At 35.7% G+C, this 9,783-nt stretch overlaps 1 non-coding gene across 1 annotated transcript; it reads left to right on the top strand.

Moving 5' to 3' along the window:
* Window positions 1-393: 393 nt before the first annotated feature.
* Window positions 394-500, top strand: LOC141636918 (small nucleolar RNA R71). The gene has a single exon (XR_012541485.1). It is a non-coding gene; the product is annotated as a small nucleolar RNA R71 (small nucleolar RNA).
* Window positions 501-9,783: the final 9,283 nt, after the last annotated feature.

The following is a 9,783-nucleotide window of genomic DNA, read 5'->3' as shown; positions in this document are numbered from 1 at the left end:
CATTCACCTTGGTCATGTCCCAAAGTTCCACAATTTTCACATATCCCACTTGGGATTGATGAGGATGCCGTCATGGCATTAACATGATGCTTTGGTGATTTTGAGGCTTCTTCAAGTCTAGCCATACCTTGTTCAAACTTCAAATTGATTGTGTCAATGTGAGCACTAAGTTGAGCACCCAATTGAGTAATGGAGTCCACTTCATGCCTTCCTCCTCTAGTAGCCTTGCGAGGTCTACTATATTGTGAGTTATGGACCGCCATTTCCTCAATCTTGTTCCATGTTTGATTGTCATCAACTTCGGTGAACATTCCATTTGATCCCATGTTGAGAATGTTCCTTGAATCTTCATATAGACCGTTCCAAAATTGTTGTACCAAGAACCACTCGCTAAGTCCATGGTGAGGACATGAGCGACAAATTCCCTTGAACCGCTCCCAAGCTTCATACAAAGATTCTTCATCCCTTTGCTTAAAACCCGTAATTTGAGCTCTTAGCATGTTAGTCTTTTCCGGTGGGTAGAACTTTTTGTAGAAAGCTAGAGCCAACTTCTTCCAAGAATCAATTCCGAGAGTGGCCTTATCAAGGCCCTTCAACCATTGTTTCGCGGTGCTGATTAGAGAAAAAGGAAATAAGACCCATCGAATTTGGTCTTGAGTTACACCGGTTTGAGAAATCGCATCACAATAGTCACAAAAGGTTTCCATATGAGAATGAGGGTCTTTACTAGGCATCCCCCCAAATTGGCTCCTTTCGACTAATTGGATAAAGGCGGATTTGGCAATAAAATTTCCGGTCAAATGTTGTGGTGTGGGAGTACCATTGGGTAGGTTCTCCTCGGTGGGTACGGAATGTGATGAAAACTTAGGCATTGTAGGTTGATTTTGTGGGGTATTTTGTGTTGAGTTCTCCTCACCTTCTCTTGCAAAAAGGTTGATGAACTCAATAGTTGGTTGAATATCCACAACCTCACTAATACATCTCAAATTCCTCCTAGCAAATCTCCTACTGTTTGTCAAGGTTCTTTCAATTTCACGATCAAAAGGTAACAAATCACCTTGTGACCTTCTAGACATGCAAAATATCAAACAACTTGAAAAAAATTAGAACAAACCTTGAGGAGTTTTACTTCCCCAAGGCAAAGAAAGACACAACTAATAACAATATAAGAAAATCTAAATCAAGTTAACACGTCCCACAGAACGGCGCCATTTTTGATCGGTCCGTTTCGTGTTCACAATTAAATAGATGTTGTCGTTGGGTCACGTCCGAATCAAAACACAATTTATAGCTTCACAAACAACTCTACAATTAGTAAAGAGGCAAGTAAAGGTCGGATCCCAAGGGACGGGAATTGAGATGAGATTTCTATTGAAACTAGTGGTGTCTTATGGGTGTCACAATTTGGGTTGATGTAGAAGGTCACTAACTAAATAACAATGAAAATAAAAAAGCAAGATGAAATAAAAGGGTTGTAAACAATTGATAAAAAGCACTAGGGTATCATGGGGTCATAGGGGAATCATGGGAATTGATCATACAAACATGTTCTCAAATTATAAGCAAGCAATTATTGTTGTGATGGATTGAGTTGGGTTATATCTTACAATCCTAGGAAAGTTTGGGTCCCGGAGCCGAATCGATTAGATTGTACAACACCTACAAGTCGACTTAGTGTTTCCTACTCAACAACATGCATGGTCTAATGAGACTCGAGTTGGTTTATGTCTTACAAGTCTCATTGAAAAGATAGGTGATGGGTAAAAAATGCAAGGATTCATAGGCTCACATTTCATCAAACATAACATGTGCATGAGTTGAGATCAAAACAAGCAAGCAAATAAATCATGAAAGCATATTAATTTAAGCATGAATCATTCCCCATGTTGGTTTCCCCTAATTACCCATTAACCCTAGCTAGGTCACTACTCACTCATTATAATGTTGATCATGCTAGCAAGGTTGTCAATCATACCAACAAAAGGAAACATGATGAACAAATGAAAGTAATTAAAAATAATTAAAAGGGATTAAGAGAATTATACCTACTAATGATTCCAATAATAAAGCAAAGAATAAAAGAAGTACTTGATGCTTGATTGAGAGGTTGTCAATCTCCCAATAATAACCCAAATAATCTTCAATTACCCAAAATAAAGGATGAACAAAATAGAGATTAAGGAAATAAAACTTGTATTAAGACTTGATTAATTGTTGATTACAATACTAAAGAGAGATTTGATTGATATTAACTACTCTAATAATTGATAAGAAGAACATCCTCTTCTAATTAGACTAATGGGGTATTTATAGTGGGAATTAGGTGGATGCATTAGGGTTAACTAAGGGCTAAACTAGTAATTACACTTTTTAGATTGAGCAGGGAGAAGCCGGTATTTTTCGAAGGAAGGGCTTCTTTCTTTGATGCTTGAAGAGACGACTTCGCGCTGGGCTGGAATCCGGGCGTATTGGTGTCGGGACGGGCGGATTGTAGCAGGGGAAGACGGGCGTCTTCAAGGGAATCTGGGCGGATTCTGGTGGCTGCTTACCCGGGCGTCTTTGACAGAAGACGCACGGATTATGCTGTGGAGGACGGGCGGATTCAGGGCAATCCGCTCGGATTGTAGCTCAGCATTGTTTCTTCTTCTTTTCTTCCCTTTTCTTCATAAAATCCTTGGGGATTTCCTTAGGGATGCAAGAATCCTTCCTCAACATTGCTCATCTACTATAATATGTACAAAGGCCTTCTAATCTTGTCTCTCCTTGATGCTTGGTCATTGAATTCAATCAATTTAGTCTCGTTTTGCCATGAAAATGCAAGATTTGCACTCCTTTCCTACCAAGGGATCAAAATCTCAAAGAATATGCAAAATAAAGAACTAAAGACAATAAATGACCCAAATATGCACTAAAAAGCGTGGGAACAAGGCTAATTCGGGGGCTAAATATGCGCTAATTATGGTCACATCAAGCCATCACCTAGCTTCATACGTGGGAACATGTCTACCATATTTTTATTTAGGAAATTTTTTATTTTACAATTCCACATGTGATAAAAATCAATATTATATAATAAAAGTTATAAATATCAAGATATTTTACTTTACGGGTAATTTTCTTTGGGATAGGTATGATAAAATTTTACGGGTGGAGTTATTATTGAGTCGAGCTCGAACCTAACTATTTTATTCTTATTCTAGGGTCTTACCTATACTAAGTTATTATGCCCTTTTGAATTTTATTGGGTCAATATCTCCCTCCGGATGGGACCATTTCATTTTGTATACTCTCTTGACTCCACATTGATTAAAATTCTTTCCCCTTTCAACGAATAATTTACTTAAATCTATTAAATAATATAATTTTATTCGGGGTATTACAGGTACGAACTATGATATCTGGCGTAGGAAGATTAGTATCTTCTTAATGAACGCGAGGTACTTGAAACCTTGACAACTACTGTGTTTAAGCCTCAAGAAACTGAGAAAACTGAGGATTTGGCTAAGTATAACGAAAACTTGAAAGCACATGATGTGTGGTTCAAAAAGGATCATTTTGCACGCTGTGGACATGGGCCACAGGCCGCTCTGTGGATTTGGGCCACCTACCGATCTGCGGTCACGGGCCACCTGCACGCCAAGCCAATCTGTGGACATGCAGCGGTCTTAGAAAGCAACGGTCGGCGGCGTAAAAATGCTTTCGACCAGATCGCTTTAGATCGGTCGGTTTCGTCTCGGTAAAGGTCTCGAAACGATTAGAGATGTTCGAAGTCACCACCAAGCAATTATGGGATGCCTGGAACCCGTTCGAAATCCACTTTATACCTCGGTCAAACGAAGCACAAAGCAGTGTTTGACATAGGTACTAAAGATAAGGACTCGTCCCCCTTTTAGCATTCTATGCCTAAAATGACTCTCGTATACCCTGGATAAGGCCATCCACTATCCAAAGGTTCTGAGTAAGGAGTGAAGGTACGTATTGGGAAGCCCTTTAATCGGACACCCAATCCTGCATGCGTTAGCGACCTCTACAGACCGATCATGGTTGTTTAAGTGCAAAAGTTGATAAAACGGTTTATATGCATGAATGCACATCCAAAAGTCTTAATCCTAACATGTTAATATTTCCTAAGTCGGTTGTTTAGGAATGTACCAATAAATTGGTGTCAAAGTTGGATTAAGATTGATTTGCATGTGAGACGAAAATTAAACATCCATTAACCAAATTCGGATTACGATGCTTAGCACGATTCCATTTATTTGAAAAAGTGTGTTGAATGACAAAGTGTAAAAACATAAACTTGTCAATCTGATCCGTCACATATTCGAGTTAACCGTAATTGGGATCGTCCTAGACATGTGCCAAAATGAGACAGAACAGTGCCAGGCAGCCCCATTGGGGCGCGAGCCTATTGGCGAGGGAAGGGCTTGTTAGAAATCTATATCTCATTATACAACATATTCATATATGTTACAATTTAATTTTGTCATAAAAATAAATTTAGATCTTATGCATGCAAACATAAATAAATATAGAGAAGAAATCGTTTTCCTTACTATAAAATTTCGGATCAAAGGGCACAAGTAAGATCTCCTTCTTACTTGTTCTTGAGCTTTCCTTATATGGATGAACAAAGATTCAAAGATAGAATCTCTGCCAAAGATGAATACCCAAGATAACCCCTTAATAGATTAATATTATTAGATCTAGAATAATAATAATCTTACTAAAAATTGACCCAAAATATTTATTTTGTACTCTATTATTTCTGTAAAATAGAGGAAGGAATTTTGGAGTTTTTATCTCTCTAGTTTCATAAGATGTGTAAAGAGTTTTATTTCTTACTATAGTAATAAGAATTGTATGAATAATTATGAAAGAACCCATTTGGCTCTCTTTAGAGGACGGTGGGTGTGGGGAGAGTGCCCTATGCATGGGCTTGATTCTCTAACCAAGAATATAGGCATGCAAGGCTAGGTGTAGGTTTCATAATTATGTTTTCCACTTATAAATAATCAACACAATTTTATCTTAATACACCCTCCATTTCGGTATACACACATAAAATGGATGAGTCCATTTTATTTGTGATTTTGTCACTATGTCACATGTGACACATTACATGACATCTTATATATAAAATGTATTTTTAACAATTAAAAATCAACATATTAATAAAATATGCCACTTATAAAAATTAACATAGTAATTCACAATTACTTGTACCAAAATGGTTTACCAATTTATAAATCACAACATCTTGTATTTATAATAAATTATTCATTAAGTTTCAATTGTTTCCGTAAACAATAATTTCATCTAAGTAATAAAACAATTCGATTACTTAGACCGTATCTTATTTAATCAAATTACAATGAGACACGTAAATATTACTTCCAAAATCGTCCGTCAATTTAAAGTAATTTAATTAACTCGTATCGTCATACGATCAATTAAATATTCAATTAAGAGTGTTACCCTTTAGGTATGACCTAAGGGGATCAACTGATCACCACCGTCGCACGACAGTAATGTCAAACTCTAGTCAGCCAATCATTACCGATATGTGTGGACCAGTTGACTGTAAAATATTACATCCCACATGTATTCTTGAAACGAGATTTAAACATGTGATCATCATGATCAACAGTTGTGATCGCGTTATTGTTGGAGGACACATATTCCAACAATCTCCCACTTGTCCTCGACAAGTGTGCATCAACGATTCTCTTGTCCTATTACTATCTCCCACTCTATGCAAGGTGTCTTTCAGGTTGTACTTGCAAGTGATCATATCGAGAGTGGTTTCCTCGATCTGGAGAATCACTGATTGACCGGAATCATCTACCATAGATACCTTCCGAGCGTGGCCACGCATTTCCAGTTCATTACTCCTCGAGTGGCCCTGAGATATTGTTTTAACCCTGACAAGGGGGTGGACAATTCCTATCGCACTTGTTCCCTTCGATTAGCCACAGCCATCATAACCCAAAATATGCCCATTTGACCCCATTTACGAAGGTCGTAGTAACACAAATCAAAGTTAATCTGAAACTGTGCCACCTTAGGCGAACAGTCTTTAGTCAAAAGAATCGACTCATTAGAATACTATAGTAGCTATCGCCACGACCAGGCTATATAAATTTTCCAGAACTCTATAAGCGGTCATAAGGCCCGACAAAGTGTTCCTAACAGTCTGCCTATGTGATCGACTAGTCATCTCATATGACTCTATGGCATTTGAACTTGCCATCAATCGCATCACACTCTAGTCACTTCGAGACGTCACCTCATACAAGTGACTATGGGCGAATACCATGTTAATCCGGGTTCACTTTAATGGGGTTCAATATTGTCTCTACAACCCGTTCGGATGTAACAAAGTATAAAAGGAGTTTTCTGATTAAAAAACTCGAACGACAAATGTGATTATCATATGAGTAGTCAATACTTGATTACTACTTCATATCCAATTTAGATCTTGTATGTAGTTGTTCATTTCAATTCAATTGAAATGACATGACTCATCATGTTAAGCTTATGAGAAGGCTTTGGTTAGTAGGTTTTATCAACTTCTTGTACCTTACTCAACCTTATTACATACTCGTTTTCCTTTGTAATGTATACATTTGCATTACAAAACTTTCTGAGTACGTGTCGAGATCCAATCAAGACATAGGCCCTCTAGCCTTAGAATAGCTCCCACTATTTTCACAGTGTGCGGGACTCATCCTTCTTGCACATCCCATGATTGCAAGTGTACTCAATTTTCGTTGTAAATATTTCTCATTGTTCTTTATTGCCTAGAACGATTCTAGAAAATCTATTTCTTAAATAACATAGCCACAATGGTATCTTAACCATCCTAATGTGTTTTGATTATGGTTTTGTCGGAAACCATGCGCAATCTCAATTGTCAATTGTCACTTGTGTAACACTCTTACACAATACTGCATCAAAAACACTTTGCATTACATCCTTAATGCTTCTGCAAGCACTTAAGGGTAATCTTTATGGCTCACTTGGTAACTATTACTTAAATTCGATTTGAAACAATTCATCATACTCAAAGTATATGAAGTGTTATACATCATTTCCTATTTAATTGATTCGGCAGCGGAAGCAAATAGAATCAATCAAATATGTTCAATTCGATTGAACTAATCATGAACCTTATAAAAATAAGACTCCTTATATGACATTAATATCATGTTGATTTATCTCCATAAATCCGGATAATAAGATGTATTATTTTTCTCCTAGTCTTAAATCATTCCCAGCAATCAATATGTCATCCACATATAAGACTAATTAAAATTTCCGTAACTCCCACTAAACTCCATGTATAAACACAACTTCTCGACTTATCGGAAAAAGTTTTATAACATGATCAAAACATTGATTCAAAATCATTGATGTCCTACTTAAGACTCTCTCTTAAGTTTCACATTATCTTAGGATGGCAAGAATCTACAAAACTCAAGACATGTATTGAATACATTCCTTCTAATTGAAGAAGTGGGTTTTAGATTCACTCGCTATATGTATATCATCATAACGAAACACAATCCCTAAGAAGATCCAAATAGACTTAAGCATTTCAACTAGTGCAAAACCCTTTGCAACCAATCAAGCTTTGATATCTAACAATTCACTTGGAATTTATTTCGGATTTTCATGGCACTAAGCCTTGTATTGAGTTGTGACTTAAACACTCTCATGTAAGTCATATGTTCATTACTTTTCAGAATTAATGAACTTGAATCAAACAATTTATTTGTAAGTTGCTAGCTCTTTACATTCTAAAAGTAACACTAATTCATCTTCTTCAGCAAGTGATGACTTTAACCTCCTAGTTTTTGAAGAAACAACGTCTTACACAAAATGTCTCATTCAGCCAAGAAAGACCAGTTTGTGTAGCCAAGAAAGACCAGTTTCTTATGACATAACATTCTTTGTGGCTCTTTGAATAATTTCTGCCACTCTGTCTTCTAGAAATAAACTTGTATTTTAGAAAGACAGCTTCACGAGCCACAAACCCGTTGTACTCTTGATTATAATAAGGAAAAATGAGCATTTGTTTCTTTTGAAAACTTACAACCATGGTACCCTACCATTTCATATCTCATGTGATTCGTTTTAGATTTAGTGGAAAAAGATTTTAGACAAAATGATAAAATCCCCAAAAGGATCAAGTAACTCAAAGTAACTTGATCGAAGTCCAAACCATATCGAATAGCGTTTAATTTCTTATCCAACCACACATTATCTCATAATGTGTGTTAAGAGAGATTAACTTGTGATACTATATCACATTTCATTTAGCTTATATCAAAGTTTTCACTTTGATAATCACATCACGACTAAATCGTGATTCCTTGAACTCTTTGAACTTCTTCAAAGATTTCTCTATTTACCTTATTAAGTGAACACATTAGCGTCAACTTAAATCGTTGGTAAAAGAAAATGATCAACCTATTTTGGATCTATGATTTATAACCTCGATCTCCTTTTCAACCAAAAGGCACGAGACATCTTGCTTTGGATACAAGATACGCATATACCATAAGATCTAATGGTTTCAAGAGTACTTGATAACTCTTTGCGTTCATCATTCCAAAATCTAAGGTTTAATCTTGTGATACCAATTTGAGTCTTGCATCATCTTCATGATGTATCATTCTAGTTTGGTTTAAAATATATATACACCATGATAATGGTCTAGCCATACATCAAATCATGGTGTATAGGGTCACAAAAGTGAGACCTCTTTTGTATCTTAACAAGTTTATATTCTTATTTAGAGTTTATGCACTTAATAGTCCAAATTAAGTACAACTCTAAACCCAAAATAGATTGAGTACATAATGACTCTATCTCTCAACATCATTCTTGCTAGTCGTCATATTCTAATCATCCTATGTATCAAATACAATGATGAAAACCACCATCGGTTTCTAATATTGACGAAGTAGTATTAGCAAAATTTATGTCAATCAAATAAACATTTAAAGAAGAAGGTCCCATTAGATGTCCCACAACTAACTTGTTGATTCTTCAATAATTTGGGGTAGTTTCCTTTCTAGCGTCCAACAATTAAGACAATGAAAACTTTATTGGTCGGGATTGATAGGTTTAGTATTGTTATTCTCAATAACGTTACTTTTAACATTACCTTATATCAATTTCATTCTAATTTTACTTCTTTAAACCTTATCCTTTTCTTAAGGGTTTAAGAGAATGCTCCCACTCATTTCAATGAGTTTTTGCTTAGAGAAGCAAAATTGAATTTCATGAAGACTACTCTTCATTCGTTCGTTTAGTCTTTAAACTTTCATTGAAGTGGTTGCGGTATTTTGGTCAATTTTGATTTCCAACAAATCTAGTTACCAAAATGATTTAACGTTTCAAAGTACTTAACTCACTTAAGCATATGAGAAACAATTTATTGTAAGTAGATATGTTAGTCAAGAATAAAAAACCCTTTTGATCACGAATAACTTTTATCTATACTCTTCACAAGTGATCCTTTCAATGGATATTACGAGGTTTTTAGAAGAAAATTCAAATTTTGTCTTTCGTTACAATGTTTTAATGGAGATTTGAACTAAAAATCGAAATGATATCGTATAATTTGAGGTAAAGAAATAAGAACAATCTGACAACGGAATAATAAAAAAGAACATTTGTCGTTATAATAATATTTGTAAATAACAAGTAAAGCATTTACATAGGGACCTCTACCCAACTATGATAAATGATTCCAAGATCCAAATTCATATT

This window comes from Silene latifolia, chromosome Y (assembly GCF_048544455.1).
Source record: "Silene latifolia isolate original U9 population chromosome Y, ASM4854445v1, whole genome shotgun sequence".
Taxonomy (NCBI): Eukaryota; Viridiplantae; Streptophyta; class Magnoliopsida; order Caryophyllales; family Caryophyllaceae; genus Silene; species Silene latifolia.
Note: the sequence above shows the minus strand (reverse complement) of the source record. Positions and strands in the feature narration are given on the sequence as shown.